This window comes from Microcaecilia unicolor, chromosome 7 (assembly GCF_901765095.1).
Source record: "Microcaecilia unicolor chromosome 7, aMicUni1.1, whole genome shotgun sequence".
Lineage (NCBI taxonomy): Eukaryota > Metazoa > Chordata > Amphibia > Gymnophiona > Siphonopidae > Microcaecilia > Microcaecilia unicolor.
Window position 1 is genome coordinate 109,854,021 of NC_044037.1, and position 18,252 is coordinate 109,872,272.

Genomic DNA, 18,252 nt, shown 5'->3' on the forward strand with positions numbered 1-18,252 from the left:
CCCCCCAAATACTGCTGCTCTAGACACACTTAAATCACCTAATGCCAAGGCCAGCCCTGCTGAAGAGTGCTGATGCAATTGTTTTGTGTGCTAGACATGGTCAGGTATGCTCTCTCATGCTGGTATGCATTTTTTGGGCACTGCCTATCTGCATGCTATTTGCTTACTGGGGAACACACTTTTTGCATTAAGCTTGTGTTGGGAAATCATGTGCGGAGCTTTAGGGCATGGCTGTAATACAAGGTTACTATATTAGCCCCTTTGTAATCCCCGGATACTATATATGGCACTTAAAGATCTGCTCTGAAATTTAGGCACACTGTCAAGACCTGTGTGTGCAACTAAATTGGTAAATAAGTCATCAAGTATGAACTAATGAGCTTTAACAATAATTGGATTTTTGTGTGCACATCTTATGCGCTATTGTATAACACCTCACACCCAAATGCTCTAGTTCATAGGGGCTAGGGGAGGGGCTCGGATGTTTCCAAGTAGTTGCATACACTGTTATCAAATAACACCATTTACGCGCTGAAATGCCATAACCAGGCACTCCACACAAGTTTTAAGAATTGAAGGGCGCTCACTATCAATTAGTTCTCAATATGCTCAGCTTCTCAACACTTATATACCTTATATTACACAGGTCAGTAGGATCGGAGAGTCATGATCTGTCAGATTAATGTATCCGCCTCCATTTTGGCTGAATGATTCAATGAGGATTGTGGTACCGCCTCTAAACGTATGCTTGGCTCATTGAATCATTCAGCCAAAATGGAGGCGAATACGTTAATCTGACAGATCCTATTATGACTCTCCAATCCTACTGACCTGTGTAATATAAGGTATATGAGTTGGTTGTTATGGCGCTCAACTTTAGGGATATGAGAAGGGAAGAAGTGAAATGTTCCAAGATGAATTAGACAAAAAAATGAAGTCTGAGTGTCTAAAAGAAACTCTTTATCCTTCAATGGTTCAAATAGATGTACAGTCTTGACCTGCCACAGGCGTAATTAATCCTGACCCAAGATTGGCCATGTTTCGGCACAAAGCCTTCCTTGGGGGTCAATAATATCAGATCAGATGTTGACAAGATGGGCCTATGCAAAACGCCAGGCTTGGGATAAAAATCTGTAGTAAGCTTCAAACTGAAAATCCGCTGACAAACATTTCTGGGCAAGATGCCGACTTTAGGTGTAAGAATCGGCTCTAAATGCTGTTCTATAAAGAGCGCTCCTCTTGGAACACTGTTATATAGAATAGTGCTTAGCGCTGACTTTTCCGGCACTGACATTTGAGCTCCATTTATAGAATTTTCCCTTAGTGCATTTGTTTGTCAGACTTTGACCCTGTTTAATGTTGTTTTAATCTGAGACCCCCCCTCCCTTCTTCTGCACTTCTTACCAGACTTCAAAGTGAGTATTAACGTATGATAGAACTATAATTTTATTCTGTTCCAGTGCTAATTATGGGTAAACTCTCTGAGCTGCAGTACCAATGTATTTTCTACCAGTGTTTCTATGAATGTGTTAGAACCAGTTTTTAAACTGTGTTTTATAGTTTGACTGGTGGAGGCCTGCTGAGAAGAATGTTGATTGATAGAGACCAAATTTAAGAAGAGCCTTGTTAAGAAGGATTCAGGTCAATCCTCTGTGTTCCAGAAAAGGTTCGTTCTAGGTGATTTCCATTTATTTAGTCTTATATCCCTCATTATCCAAATCAAGTTTGGTTCTATGTGGCTTTTAGAATAACAGGACCTGTGAAACGTGGTTTGTATTGTAATGAGGAGCTGTAATCAACAGGTTTACAGAGTAAGGAAGGACTTACTTTGATAACTAGTTAAATAGAGAACAGCATATCTTCATGTTTACAGGATAACTGGTAGCCTACTCTAGCGACGCATCTACTATGTAATAGTTAAACAGAGAACCTCAAACATCGTGTTTATAGGGTAATAAGGAGCCTAACTATAACATTGAGTCGACACTGTATCAGTTTCGTTGTAACAGTAAGGCTACAGTTTGCAGGTTAGTAGCAGAACAAAGAGCTATTGTTTTAGAGAGTGATAAGCACTGACCTTAAAAGTTTAGATGAGAGAAGATTAACCAAATTCACCCTTGGGCCTCAGATCCCTGCCTTTGCAATCAGTTGCAAGACAAAAGTAATTCTGTTGTCTAATGGTTTATCTTTTAAAATTTGTATCAGTAGATAGTTTTGAATGTTGCAGCATAATTGAGGTAATGGTTTAAGCTACTGTCATGGTATGAGTCATATGGAGAGACATAACTAGCGTGTGTTTGTATCTTGCTTTGTCATATTATGGTATTACAACCACTATGCAACAATTAGATAAAGTAAGTCTGTGATGTCACAATAACCCTATCCTGTGAGAGCTACTGCAATCGTTGGAACACCATGCTGGTGTAGCCCCATGGCACGATGATGTGACTGGGTGCTCCCATATGTTCTTGGTCGTTGTCTAATAACATTTTTGTATTTTTAACCCCTGGTGAAACAACTTGGTAGATCCTTCACGTGTGTTGTGGGTGTTCTCCAGAGAGATGTACACAGTCTTCAGGAGGATAATGAAGGGAGTAACACCTCAGTGAGCTTCAAAATGTGTGGAACTCTGAATAGGGCTTTTCAGCTTCTCCAGGAAGAGAGTGCAGCACAGCCTCTAGAAGTAATTTTCCTTTCTTGGAACAATTTTTGGTGATCTGTCTGAGTAACACACAGTGGTATGATACAACAACAGCCTGGCTTAAAATTAGCTCCATTGACTTTGAGGAATGATCTGTTTATGTCTGTAAGAAAGCAGTGCTGTCAGAACCATTGCGTGATGAATATGTATACTTTTCCATTCACTATGAAACTATGAACTTGTGGATGGGATTTGATCCTGTAAAGAAAAAGACCTTGTGAAACTTCCATTACAGTTTCAATCTAAATATTTTGGATTAAAAAAATATTATTCCCACCAGAATCATAAGATACTGGCAGCTATTTGCAAAGTAAACCTTTCAGTCTGAGCCTTATTGTGGAGATTTGCCAGTTCCCAGGTAGGTCTAGTCTTTCACTTTAGATGGTCCAGTACACAATCTGTTAACTATGACTATATAAGTAATCCAGGAACCCATTTATCGGGGATGGACTGACCATAACAGTAGGGGGCCCACTCTCCCCTAGCGTCCATCAAGTTTAATTAGTTTTGATAGGTGGTTAGGGGCCCAAGAAGACCCTTATTGCCCAAGGACCCAGATCACTATCACTCAGCCCCTGCCACCTACCAACTGACAGTTAAGCTGGCAACCCTCAGCAATTTCACGGAATACTCCTGAAATATAAAGTGTGCAGGACATTGCAGAGCCAGGAGAAAGGCTGTAGTGAGCAGGAGACTGTGAGCTGACATACAGTCCCAGCAGCAGCCATATTCCCTCCTCCTCTCACAGGTTTGAAAAGGAAGGGGGGGGGGGTGGAGTCTGTGGTCTTGTGCTCAGTACAACCTTTTCCTGGCTTTGAGCAACAGACTAGCACCCTGTAAGCCTTGATCAGCGGGAGTGTTGGGGGAAGAAGTAATGGAAGCAGGTGGGGGTGGGGGGGAGGAGAGGCAAGGAGTGATGGTGGCAGCCAGAGGAGTGAGGAGACAGTGATGTGGGGGGAAGTGTGGGGCAGGTTGTGCAGCTGCACAGGGTGGGTGCAAGGGAGATGGGGCCTCCAAAATTGTGACCTGTCTTTTGCTTCCGCTGCTTGGCTGTGATGCAGATAGGTGGGGTAGAAGCACTAGGGGGTGTTTGACACAGGGTGTGTTTCTGGTTCAGGGTATTTCTGGTGTGGGCCTAGATAAGTACATAAGTATTGCCATACTGGGAAAGACCAAAGGTCCATCAAGCCCAGCATCCTGTTTCCAACAGTGACCAATCCAGGTCATAAATACTTGGCAAGATTCCAAAAAAGTACAAAACATTTTATACTGCTTATCCCAGAAATAGTCTATTTCCCCCGAGTCCATTTAATAACGGTCTATGGAGTTTTCCTTTAGGAAGCCGTCCAAACCTTTTTAAAACTCTGCTAAGCTAACCACCTCTACCACATTCTCTGGCAACGAATTCCAGAGTTTAATTACACGTTGGGTGAAGAAACATTTTCTCCGATTCGTTTTAAATTTACTACATTGTAGCTTCATCACATGCCCCCTAGTCCTAGTATTTTTGGAAAGCGTAAACAGACGCTTCACATCTACCCGTTCAACTCCACTCATTATTTTATAGACCTGTATCATATCTCCCCTCAGCCGCCTTTTCTCCAAGCTGAAGAGCCCTAGCCGCTTTAGCCTTTCCTCATAGGGAAGTCGTCCCATCCCCTTTATCATTTTCATCGCCCTTCTCTGCACCTTTTCTAATTCCACTATATCTTTTTTGAGATACGGGGACCAGAATTGAACACAGTATTCGAGGTGCGGTCGCACCATGGAGCGATACAAAGGCATTATAAGCTTCTCATTTTTGTTTTTCATTCCTTTCCTAATAATACCTAACATTCTATTTGCTTTCTTAGCCGCAGCAGCACACTGAGCAGAAGTTTCAGCGTATTATCAATGACGTCACCTAGATTCCTTTCTTGGTCCATGACTCCTAACGTGGAACCTTGCATGACATAGCTATAATTCAGGTTCCTCTTTCCCATATGCATCACTTTGCACCTGCTCACATTAAACGTCATCTGCCATTTAGATGCCCAGTCTCCCAGTCTCGTAAGGTCCTCTTGTAATTTTTCAGAATCCTCCCGCGATTAACGATTTTGAATAACTTTGTGTCATCAGCAAATGTAATTACCTCGCTAGTTACTCCCATCTCTAGGTCATTTATAAATACGTTAAAAAGCATGGGTCTGAGCACAGACCCCTGGGGAACCCCACTAACTACCCTTTTCCATTGAGAATACTGACCATTTAACCCTACTCTCTGTTTTCTATCTTTTAACCAGTTTTTAATCCACAATAGAACACTACCTCCTATCCCATGTCTCTCTAATTTCCTCTGGAGTCTTTCATGAGGTACTTTATCAAACGCCTTCTGAAAATCCAGATACACAATATCAACCGGCTCACCATTATCCACATGTTTGTTCACCCCTTCAAAGAAATGTAGTAGATTGGTGAGGCAAGATTTCCCTTCACTAAATCCATGTTGCTTTTGTGTCATTAATCCATGCTTTTGAATATGCTCTGTAATTTTGTTCTTAATTTAGTCTCTACCATTTTGCCCGGCATCGACGTCAGACTCACCGGTCTATAATTTCCCGGATCTCCTCTGGAACCTTTTTTAAAAATCGGCGTTACATTAGCCACCCTCCAATCTTCCGGTACCACACTTGATTTTAAGGATAAATGACATATTTCTAACAATAGCTCTGCAAGCTCATTGTTCAGTTCTGTCAGTACTCTGGGATGAATACCATTTGGTCCAGGAGATTTGCTACTCTTCAGTTTGTAGAACTGCCTCATTACATCCTCCAGGTTTACAGAGAATTCATTAAGTTTCTCCTACTCGTCAGTTTCGAATACCATTTCCGGCACCGATATCCCACCCAAATCTTCCTTGGTGAAGACTGAAGCAAAGAATTCATTTAATCTCTCCGTTACGGCTTTGTCTTTGTCTTCCATGATCCCCCCTTTGGTCATCTAGCGGTCCAACCGATTCGTTTGCCGGCTTCCTGCTTTTAATATACCTTAAAAAAATTTTACTATGTGTTTTTGCCTCCAGCACAATATTTGTTTGGAAATCCTTCTTAGTATTCCTCATCAGCGCTTTGCATTTGACTTGACATTCCTTATGCTGTTTCTTATTATTTTCAGTCGGTTCCTTCTTCCATTTTCTTCCTTCACCTCACTTTTTAACCACGCCGGCTGTCGTTTGGTCTTCCGTCCTCCTTTTTTAATACGTGGAATATATTTGGCCTGGACTTCTAGGATGGTGTTTTTGAACAGCATCCACGTCTGCTGTACATTTTTGACCCTCGCAGCTGCGCCTCTTTTTTTTTTTTTTTTTTTTTTTTGCACCGTTCTCATTTTATCATAATCTCCTTTTATAAAGTTAAACGCTAACGTATTTGATTTCCTATGTATACTTCAAAGCTAATATCAAATCCGATCATATTATGATCACTGTTATCAAGCGGCCCCAGCACCATTACCTCCCGCACCAGATCATGCACTTCACTAAGGACTAGGTCTAGAATTTTTCCTTCTCTCGTCAGCTCCTGTACCAGCTGCTCCATAAAGCTGTCCTTGATTTTCATCAAGGAATTTTACCTCCCTAGCGTGTCCCGATTTTACATTTACCCAGTCAATATCGGGGTAATTGAAATCACCCATTATTGTGTTGCCCAGTTTGTTTGCGTCCCTAATTTCCTTTAACATTTCTGCATCCGTCTGTTCATCCTGGCCAGGTGGACGGTAGTACACTCCTATCATTATCCTTTTACCTGTTACACATGGAATTTCAATCCACAGTGATTCCAAGAAGTGTTTTGTTTCCTGCAAAATTTTCAATCTATTTGATTCAAGGCTCTCATTAATATATAATGCTACCCCTCCACCAATTCGATCCACCCTATCACTACGATGTAATTTGTACCCCGGTATGACAGTGTCCCACTGGTTATCCTCATTCCACCAGGTCTCAGAGATGCCTATTATATTCTAACTCTCCCATCTTATTTCTTAGGCTCCTGGCATTCGCATATAGACATTTCAAACTGTGTTTGTTGTTCCTATTTACATCATGCTTAGTACTTGACCGTATTAATTTGCAATCTTTTGTCTGATTTTTATTTAAGGACACCTGATCTACTATGGTCTCTTTTGCAACCTCACTATCAGGATACCGTATCTTCCCTGTTTTGGTGATACCTTTGAAAGATACCTTATCCCAAACCATGCGCTTTTGAGCGACTGTCGGCCTTCCCTCCATTTCTAGTTTAAAAGCTGCTCTCCTATCTTTTTTAAATGCCGATGCCAGCAGCCTGGTGCCACCCTGGTTAAAGTGGAGCCCATCCTTTTAGAATAGGCTCCCCCTTCCCCAGAGTGTTGCCCAATTCCTAACAAATCTAAAACCCTCCTCCCTGTACCATTGTCTCATCCCTGCATTGAGACTCTGGAGCTCTGTCTGTCTCTTGAGCCCAGCGCGTGGACCCTAGAGGATCTGGATTTGAGCTTTCTACCTAAGAGCCTAAATTTGGCTTTCAGAACCTCTCTCCCACAATTTCCTATGTCATTGGTACCCACATGTACCAAGACAGCCAGCTCCTCCCCAGCACTATCTAAAATCCTATCCTCACGTCCACCAGCCACCCAGCTATCTATATGCCTAATGATCGAATCACCAACTACAACAGCTGTCCTAAGATTTCCCTCCCGCCAGCACTTGGAGACATATCCTCGGTGCGAGAGGATAGTACATCCTCTGGCGGGCAGGTCCTGGCTACAGGAAAACTTCCTACTTCACCAGGGTGATGCTGTCCTTCCAGGAGACCTCCCTCCTCCAAGGTAGCACAGGGGCTACCAGACTGGAGGTGGGACTTCTCTACAACATCCCTGTAGGTCTCCTCTGTGTATCTTCAGGGAGTGGAGGAGTGGCCTAATGGTTAGTGCAGTGGGTTTTGGACCTGGGGAACTGGGTTCGAGTCCCACTGCAGCTCCTTGTGACCTTAACCCTCCATTACCCCAGGTACAAACAGTTCCGAGGGACTGGAGAACGGCGGAGGTGGTCTCTCTTCACAAAAGTGGTGATAGGGAAGAAGCTGGAAACTACAGGCCGGTAAGCCTCACTTCGGTTATTGGAAAAGTAATGGAAGCCCTGCTGAAGGAAAGGATAGTGAATTTCCTAGAAGCCAATAAGTTGCAAGATCCGAGACAACATGGTTTTACCAGAGGGAAATCGTGCCAAACGAATCTCATTGAATTCTTTGATTGGATAACTGGAGAACTGAATCATCGACGTGCTATAGACATAATCTACTTAGATTTTAGCAAAGCTTTTGACACGGTTCCCCACAGGAGGCTCTTAAATAAACTAGATGGGCTGAAGATAGGTCCCGAAGTGGTGAACTGGATTAGGAACTGGTTGACTGACAGACGACAGAGGGTGGTGGTAAATGGAGTTCGCTCGGAGGTGGGAAAGGTGAGTAGTGGAGTGCCTCAGGGATCGGTGCTGGGGCCGATTCTGTTCAATATATTTGTGAGTGACATTGCCAAAGGGTTAGAAGGTAAAGTTTGTCTATTTGCGGATGATACTAAGATTTGCAACAGAGTGGACACCCGGGAGGGAGTGGAAAGCATGAAAAGGGATCTGAGGAAGCTAGAAGAACGGTCTAAGGTTTGGCAATTAAAATTCAATGCGAAGAAATGCAAAGTGATGCATTTAGGGAGTAGAAACCCACGAGAGACTTGTGTTAGGCGGGGAGAGTCTGATAGGTACTGAGGGGGAGAGGGATCTTGGGGTGATAGTATCTGAGGATCTGAAGGCGACGAAAGTGTGACAAGGCAGTGGCCAAGGCGAGAAGGTTGCTAGGCTGTATAGAGAGAGGTGTGATCAGCAGAAGAAAGGAAGTGTTGAGGCCCCACCTAGAGTATTGTGTTCAGTTTTGGAGGCCGTACCTTGCAAAGGATGTTAAAAAAATGGAAGCGGTGCAAAGAAAAGCTACGAGAATGGTATGGGATTTGCGTTCCAAGACGTATGAGCAGAGACTTGCTGACCTGAACATGTACAGTGGGGGAAATAAGTATTTGATCCCTTGCTGATTTTGTAAGTTTGCCCACTGACAAAGACATGAGCAGCCCATAATTGAAGGGTAGGTTATTGGTAACAGTGAGAGATAGCACATCACAAATTAAATCCGGAAAATCACATTGTGGAAAGTATATGAATTTATTTGCATTCTGCAGAGGGAAATAAGTATTTGATCCCCCACCAACCAGTAAGAGATCTGGCCCCTACAGACCAGGTAGATGCTCCAAATCAACTCGTTACCTGCATGACAGACAGCTGTCGGCAATGGTCACCTGTATGAAAGACACCTGTCCACAGACTCAGTGAATCAGTCAGACTCTAACCTCTACAAAATGGCCAAGAGCAAGGAGCTGTCTAAGGATGTCAGGGACAAGATCATACACCTGCACAAGGCTGGAATGGGCTACAAAACCATCAGTAAGACGCTGGGCGAGAAGGAGACAACTGTTGGTGCCATAGTAAGAAAATGGAAGAAGTACAAAATGACTGTCAATCGACAAAGATCTGGGGCTCCACGCAAAATCTCACCTCGTGGGGTATCCTTGATCATGAGGAAGGTTAGAAATCAGCCTACAACTACAAGGGGGGAACTTGTCAATGATCTCAAGGCAGCTGGGACCACTGTCACCACGAAAACCATTGGTAACACATTACGACATAACGGATTGCAATCCTGCAGTGCCCGCAAGGTCCCCCTGCTCCGGAAGGCACATGTGACGGCCCGTCTGAAGTTTGCCAGTGAACACCTGGATGATGCCGAGAGTGATTGGGAGAAGGTGCTGTGGTCAGATGAGACAAAAATTGAGCTCTTTGGCATGAACTCAACTCGCCGTGTTTGGAGGAAGAGAAATGCTGCCTATGACCCAAAGAACACCGTCCCCACTGTCAAGCATGGAGGTGGAAATGTTATGTTTTGGGGGTGTTTCTCTGCTAAGGGCACAGGACTACTTCACCGCATCAATGGGAGAATGGATGGGGCCATGTACCGTACAATTCTGAGTGACAACCTCCTTCCCTCCGCCAGGGCCTTAAAAATGGGTCGTGGCTGGGTCTTCCAGCACGACAATGACCCAAAACATACAGCCAAGGCAACAAAGGAGTGGCTCAGGAAGAAGCACATTAGGGTCATGGAGTGGCCTAGCCAGTCACCAGACCTTAATCCCATTGAAAACTTATGGAGGGAGCTGAAGCTGCGAGTTGCCAAGCGACAGCCCAGAACTCTTAATGATTTAGAGATGATCTGCAAAGAGGAGTGGACCAAAATTCCTCCTGACATGTGTGCAAACCTCATCATCAACTACAGAAGACGTCTGACCGCTGTGCTTGCCAACAAGGGTTTTGCCACCAAGTATTAGGTCTTGTTTGCCAGAGGGATTAAATACTTATTTCCCTCTGCAGAATGCAAATAAATTCATATACTTTCCACAATGTGATTTTCCGGATTTAATTTGTGATGTGCTATCTCTCACTGTTACCAATAACCTACCCTTCAATTATGGGCTGCTCATGTCTTTGTCAGTGGGCAAACTTACAAAATCAGCAAGGGATCAAATACTTATTTCCCCCACTGTATACCCTGGAGGAACAAGGGTGATATGATACAGACGTTCAAATACTTGAAAGGTATTAATCCGCAAAAAAATCTTTTCCGGAGATGGGAAGGCGGTAGAACGAGAGGACATGAAATGAGATTGAAGGGGGGCAGACTCAAAAAAGATGTCAGGAAGTATTTTTTCACGGAGAGGGTGGCGGATGCTTGGAGAATTCCTTTATTAAATAAAATGGAAAAAAACAATATTCAAGACATTACATCATGCCGTTGTAAAACCAGCCCCACTACACTTTTATACAAAAAATACAAACCCGACAAAACCCGTCCCCCCCCACACCATACATTCATATCAACTTCAAGCGTACATGTTTCCACCAAACCCCAAAATTATGTACCCCCCCCTCCACCGTTTCCCAGCGTGCCAATTCCTGGACGGCTCGGACAACGTCCCAGGAAACCTGCTCAGCAGACCTGCACTCCTGGCGCATAGACACCCCGCATCGGGCCACCCACAGGCAGTACCTGATAATAACTGATATGAGGAAGGCGGTACCTGGCTCCAGCCGCCCCGTCCCCTGCTGCCTCCCGTACACCCAGTCTGCATAGGTGTAGGACGTGAAGCTGGGGATGGCCAACAAGGCGGCCACTCTTCCACAAACTGCTCTGGAGAATGGACACTCCATAAGGAAGTGATCCATTGTCTCCAGCTGACCAGCACACTCCCCCCTCGGGCAGTTTCGGTCCTGCATGCTTCGGTGCATATTTGCCCTAACATATAATTTACCGTGAAGGGACAGCCAGGCAATGTCCCTGTACTTGTTCGGGAGTCGTCTAGATGAAATAAAGCGCAGGCCCTGCCTCAGCACGGGTCCTGGAGCATCCCTAAGAGTCAGGGGAGATGAGAAATGCTGGGAGCGAACCTGCTCCACCCAGCTCTCCCTCTGCCCCGCCCTTATTTCCTCCCATGTAATGTCCCACAACCGGACCAGCTTTACTAAGGATTTGTAGTAGCCTACCCCCTCCGGGAAACCCTTCCGCACCCTCCCTACCTTCCCACCCCCCCACCAAGGACCCCAAAATCCCTCCCACCACTGCACAACACTTTGTGCCCACCCTGGGGCCTCCAGCCCTCCCCCCCCCCCACCCAAGGTTAAACTGGATGAACAGGGAGGAGAATAGCAAGACAGGGTTTACCATCCCCACCCCCCTTTCCTCCCGCGAACGGTAAGTAATATTGCGTTTTACCGGGTTCATCCTGTTGCCCCACAAAAGTTGAAAAAATACGCTGTACAATGAAGTGAAACAGCATTCCGGCAAAAGGCAGATGTAACTCAAGAAGAGAAACATGGGGACTATCTGGGTCTTCAACAACCGGACCCTGTCTGCCATGGACATCCGCCACCCCTTCCAACGATCCACCTTTTCCCTTGCCTCCGATATCTTTTGCTCCCAACTCTCCCGCCTGTAATCCCCCCCCCCCCCCCAAAATACACTCCCAACACCCGCATTCTTTCAATCCCTGCAGGAAACCCGCCCCCTAGGTTAAATCGACGTTCCTCTAGACCCACCCACAAGCTAGTACACTTACCCAGGTTTACCCGTGACCCCGATGCCTTGGAATATTCTTCAAGGGCCTCCCGCAGCATCCTCCCCTCCCTCTGGTCTGCCACCCAAACGGTGACATCGTCTGCATAAGCGATGACTCTCAATATGTTCCCTTTGCCAACCTCTACCCCTCTGAGCCCTCCCTCCCCCCCCCTCCCAGCCTCCGCACCAGGGGATCTATGGCGAAAGCGTACAGCAGGGGGCTCAATGGGCACCACTGCCATACCCCTGCCGTGACCCCCACCTCCGCCCCCCTCCATCCATTCACCAGGGGAAAAAATCGCGCCCCAGCATACAACAGTTGCAGTTGTGCGATCCACTCCCCTGGGAAGCCATAGTAATCCAGGACCTTCCACAAGAACTCCCACTGCACTCGGTCGAAAGCCTTGTCCTGGTCCAAGGCCACGACCAACCTACCATCTCCCACCCGGCTATGTTCCAAGCCCTCCCTCACCCAGGCTACTGCCTCCAGCACCCCCCTTCCTGGGACCCCACACCTCTACGGGACTGCCAGCACTTCACCGGAGACCTTCCTCATGCGAGCATGAAGCATATGGGCGAAGATCTTCCGGTCGCTGTTCAATAGTGCTATTGTTCGCCACGTCTTGAGGATCCTTGCCTTTGCTAAGGAGGACCAATGCTGATCCTCCCATAGACTCCGGCAAGGATCCCCCTGTTCGCGCCTCCTCCCAGAGTTCCAGCAAGAGCGGCGCCAGCTGGTCCCTGAACCGTTGGTAAAACTCCGCCGGAAGTCCATCCGGCCCCGGCGCTGTTCTGCGCCGCAAGGCCCCAATGGCCTCCTCCACCTCACCCAGCGTCCACGGCTGCGTTAAGACCTGAAGATGGGGCCCCCAGTTACCCACCCCCGGGGTCCCCTCAATATATCTTCCCATGGCCTCTGTCCCCAACTGTAGGTCCGAGAAAACCCGCCCAAAATGTGTCCCCACCACCCGCAAAATACCTTCCCTGGACTCTTGGAGCACCCCCCCTCATCCCTAAACCCCACCACCACCCTCCTCTCCCTTCGTTCCTTGCAGCAGTCATACGGGTCCGGACCAAGCAGCTTCCCGAAGTCCCGCTCGTAGACGAGGGAAGAGTACCGGTTGTACTGTACTCTTTCAACCTCCTGCTGCAGTACCTCAATATCCTCCCTCCTCCCCCCCCCCCCCCCCCGGGAAATTAGATTATCCCGTCGCTTTCTCAGGGCGATCCCCAACCGGGTGGCCTCCCTTCCCTGCCGCCTTGCCTGACGGAGAAAAAACCCTCTGGTGCGGTGTTTCAGTACTTCCCACCAGTCCCTGAGGGAAGGGAAGACACCCTGAATGGACACCTGGTCTGCTAGGAATTTCAGGTACTCCTGGTGCAACACCCCCTCCTTCAACCATTTGAGATTCAATCTCCACAACCCTTTCCCTAGCTTGCACGCCCCCCTCCCCCCAACTCTATCATCACCATCCTGTGGTCGGAGAAATCTACTTCCACCACCCTAGGTGCCTGCCTACATGCCCCTTCCCGAACTATAAACCGGTCAATTCTGCTCCTACAGGTGCCCCGTGAAAAGGTGAAACCCTGATTCCCACCACCAAGTGCAATATGTACATCCACCAGCCCTGCTCCTTTCATAATCCCCGCTAGTTGAACCCCATCATAACGTACTTGTGTTGCCCGCCCCCCACTATCCTCTTTCCGTAAGATAGTGTTGAAGTTTCCTCCCCACACCAATTGCCTTAAAGTGTATAGGTAAGGCTTAATTTTGTTGAACAATGCAGACCTTCCCTGTTTGCTTTGCAGTCCATACACATTAATCACCCGTAAGGCCACCCCCCGCAATATTACGTCCAACACCAAACACCTACCAATACCCAGCTCCACCACCCTCTGAATCTCTACTTTATTGGTTTTAAAGAGGATGCCTATCCCCCCATACCTCTCCCCGGCCAGACCCCAGATAGAGGGTCCCCATCTCCAGGCCATCTTTGCCCGCCGGATGTCCTCCAGCGTCTGCAACCGGGTCTCCTGGAGGAGGAAACAGTCCGCCTCCACAGCAGAGAGGCCATCAAATGCCAAGCTTCTTGCCCTCTGGGAAGCGACACTAGCCACATTAAGTGTGGCGAACACCAATAGCAGTCCCACCATCAGTCCTCGCTATCACACCCCCCGCCTTCCTGGCCACCTTCCCTTCTCTCCACACCATCATCCGCAGTCCCTTCCCCTCCACCCTCTTCTTCCTCCTCCGCCCAATCCCGGACCCCTAGCTTAAACATCCCTTCCCCCACCCTTGCTTTCTTCCTCCCTATCTTCTTTTTGTCTTCACCCACCTCCCTCCCTCCCTGGGGATCATCAACTGACCTGCCCCCCTCCTCTCCCCCCCTCTTCCACCTCTACTACCTCCTCTTCTTCCACCCTTCCCATCAATTCCGCCTCCGACCCTTCCTCCCTCCCCTCAGGGGCCTGCATTACTACATCCTTTCTTACCTTCGTTTCCTCTCCCGCCCTCCCTGCATCAGCCGTCGCCTTCCCCGATCCACCCACCTCCCCCCCTACCCTACCCCCCTCTCTGTCCCTCAAAACCCTCCCCCCCCCCTTTTCTCTTTCCTCTTACCCGCTGTTCCCCTCACTCCTTTTCCCCTACCTCCCAACCTGTCCTGCCGGCTACCCCCATCCTCTACCTCCTCACCAGCCAGTTCCTCAACCCCTCCCTCCTCTTCCAAACCCCTGAATCTATTCCCTACTTCTATCCCCATTCCCACCCCCCTCCCCCCTTTCCTCCGCTGTTTCTTTGACACCCGCGTCCAGCCCTCATCCTCCCCTTCCTGCCGCTTCCGACCCTCCCCCAAGCCCCCCCCCCCCTCTGCCTGTCCCGGTCCTTCCCTGGACCCATTCCCCCCCGCCCCGGGAACCTGATCATGGCCTGCTTCCCCTCCCCCCTCCCCCCTCCCTGAACCATCCCTATCTATCTCCTCCTCTCCCCCATTATGGGAGGCCCAAGGGCAGGCTCGAAATGCATGCCCCAGACCCCCACACAAGTTGCACCGAATAGACAGACAGGACTCCGTGGGATGCTCCTTAGACCTGCACTTTCCACACTGCACTACCGGGCATGACATACTAAAATGTCTAAACGACCCGCACTTGTGACACTGCCGTGGCTGCCCCTTATAAAAGCAGAGAATCCGATCCCTGCCGATGAACGCCGCAGAGGAAATGTGCTGGGTGACATGCCCTGCATGCCTCAGCCTTACCTGCGCACCCCAACCTCCCGCCCACACCCTACTGGGGTCCGGGAGTTTGGACAAGGGGGTACGCAATTCTGCGTACCGTTGTAGCCAGAAGGCCAGGTCTGCCCCTGATAGACTCATTTCGAACCAGAAGGGTTACCTGCACCAGGTCTGGTCTGCTGATTGGTACGGCCCGGAAGTTCTTCCAGTCCCCTCTCCCCCGTACCCCTTCGTATCTCTCCCAGAAGACCTCCATGCCTCGCTGGGTTAGAAAGCTGATATCGTATTCTGGTATATTCACCGGATGAATACAGGCATAGAGGTCCTCTGGGAGGAATCCTAGACCCAGGACCAATCTCAGGACCGCATCCCTGCTTGGCATCTCCCCTCCCCCACCCATCTCAATTGTACCACATTCCTCCTTTTGGGAACCTGGCCTCCCCCCCGCCCCCTACCCACGTAGTTCCCCTGCGCCCGCCTCCTCCACACACCACCGCCGCAAAGGACGGACCCCCCCCCCCCCCACCGTCCCCCCCCTTCTCCAGCGCGGGGACCCCCCCCGCTCCTGATGCACCATATCCTCCTCCTCTTGCCTTCCCCGTTTCTCAGCCTCCCTCTCCTCCCTCCCTATCCCTCCCCCCAACATGCCTTGTACCCCTTCAACCAGCAAACCTTGGTCCCCTGCACCCCTCATCCCCCGAGCACTCATATCCCCTGCAGTCACAGTGTCCATCAGTTCAATGCCTCCTGCAACAGAAACCCTGCCTGTCTCCCCATCAATTTGGTCCGTATGAACTTTGAGAGCAGGTTCCCCTATATAACCGGTCCCCTCCCGTCGAATCAACCCCTCCCCCCAGAACCAACCACCCCGCTGCCTGGCTGGAATCAGAATCCCTAGTACCACCAGTTAAGTTTACTTCTGGTGCGCATGGCAAGGCAAGCACCCCTCCCTCCCGCCCAAAACCTGCTGTCTGGACCGGGTCCCTTTTTCCCCCAGCGTTCTGCTCCGTCGGATCCTCCATCCCCGCTGTTTCGCCAAGCGGACAGGGCTTCCCACACTCCAGAAGTGCCTGCCTTCTCACACATGGGGAATCTTCTGGCGCTGCAGCTATTTCCCCTGCCAGCCTTTGTAGCTGTTCTGCAGTCTTTCCTGCTCCCACAGCCCGATTGGCTGGAGCCTCTTGCTCTGCTGCCAGGCCGGTTTGTTGCAAACACTCCTGATCTTCCTGTGCCTTCTTCATCGAGAACCCCTCCTTTTCACCTGCTGTTTGTCCAGCTGCAGCACTCTGTCACCAGGTTTTCCTCTGCTAAAACCTCACCATTCTCAGTCTTTGGCAGTGCTGCAGCCTGCCTGGCCGTGACCTCCAGCCCCTCAGTGCTGCGTGGGCGGGGCCTCCCCAACTGCAATGGAGTCAGTGTTTGTTTGCTGCTCTCAACTCCTGCTGCAGGCAATGGGCACAAAACCTGTGGCTGCAACTGCCTCTGCTGACCTCTTGCTTCTTGCTCAAGTAAATTTGTCATTTCGGCTTCCACCATCACTGGTGTAGAAAAGAGTCTCTCAACTGAACTTCCAGCCCCTGTTTCTACAAGATGAAAAGTTTGGGTTTTAAAACTTTTTTCCTGTTCAGTTTTTCCAACCTCAGGTTCCCTTAACGAGGATGCCTCTCCAGCCGTGCTTGCTCCAGAAGCTGCCAGCAGGGACCCAGACTGACTAGCAAGGTACTGCATATACTGTAATGTCTTTTGGGTACTGGGCCCAGGAAGCTCCTCTGGCCCCTGGGTGTTCTGGGGTCCAAGGTCTGAGCTCCTACTCTCCTCTGTTTGCTGTTGTGACTGTTTGAAGGTTGTCAGGGCTTTTCCCCCCAAGGCCATTCTTTCTCTGTTGATGTAAACTTCTCTCAGAGGGTTCCCAGGGCCCTTTTTCAATGCCCCCAGCAAATGTTCTTTCTTTTGAAGAAGCTTGAGTAAACAGGTTACCTCCTTTGTATAAGTCTTGCGGTGCTCCACTGGGGCTAGTTTGCACAGGGCTTTTGCCATTTTAACCCGTTTCCCCAACTCTACCACCTCTTTTTCTGTGCTTTTTATCTTTCTCACCATTTGAATCAGGCCACTGGTTGGGTCCTCTGGATCCTGACTATAGTCCGTGAAATCTTCCTCCTCTGAGGAGTCACTGTCCTCCTCCTCTGACACCGGTAGGGCCTCCCGGCAGATCTCCATTACCTCTGCTCTCTCCTCTCTCTCCTCCGATCTGCTGTTCTCTGGGGCCTCCCCCAGCTCTCTCCCCCCCTCACCTGCTAGATGGCGTGCCACTGTGAGGGGGGTACCGGTCTGGGTTCCTCCCGTGGAAGCCTGCACTCTTCGATCCACAGGGCTCCTTTCCCTCCTCTCTGGAGCCCTGCCAGAGAGGGAACTACTTCTCCTGGCCTTCTGGTCCCTGGCCCCAGGAGACCCCCTGGTCTGGGGCTTTCCTGAGGACCGCTCCCCAGGGACCTTCCTCATTTCTGGGGAAGGAGCTAGGCCTCACTCCCTTCCCCCTGGAAGCCTGCAGAGCCTCTGGCAGCACTTCCTCCTCCTTCCAAGTCTCAACAGCAACTAACTTGGAATGCCCTCCCGCGGGAGGTGGTGGAGATGAAAACGGTAACGGAATTCAAACATGCGTGGGATGTGCATAAAGGAATCCTGTGCAGTAGCAATGGATCCTCAGAAGCTTAGCCGAAATTGGGTGGCGGAGCAGGTGGGGGAAGAGAGGTTGGTAGTTGGGAGGCGAGGATAGTGGAGGGCAGACTTATACGGTCTGTGCCAGAGCCGGAGATGGGAGGCGGGACTGGTGGTTGGGAGGCGGGAAATACTGCTGGGCAGACTTGTACGGTCTGTGCCCTGAAAAAGGCAGGTACAAATCAAGGTAAGGTATACACATATGAGATTATCTTGTTGGGCAGACTGGATGGACCATGCAGGTCTTTTTCTGCCGTCATCTACTATGTTACTATGTTACCTAAACTAATAGTTTAGGTCATTATGCATGTTTAATGTCTTTTTCAGCAAGCACCATTGTATACTGATATAGAGAGCAGTATGAGAGAGTGAG

General features: G+C 49.0%; 1 protein-coding gene across 11 annotated transcripts in view; it reads left to right on the forward strand.

The window, feature by feature from the left end:
- Positions 1-18,252, forward strand: part of HSD3B7 (hydroxy-delta-5-steroid dehydrogenase, 3 beta- and steroid delta-isomerase 7) — a 266,144-nt gene that overhangs the window by 70,977 nt on the left and 176,915 nt on the right. For 2 of the 11 annotated variants that reach the window (XM_030210370.1, XM_030210371.1), the window contains exon 2: positions 1,561-1,666. The exons of 8 other annotated variants lie outside the window; for them this stretch is intronic. The gene's annotated coding sequence lies outside the window, so the exon portion shown is untranslated. Of the gene's footprint in view, positions 1-1,560; positions 1,667-16,605; positions 16,673-16,792; positions 16,884-18,252 lie in introns of those variants that run through there. One more of the 11 variants, XM_030210368.1, reaches the window with a different exon arrangement.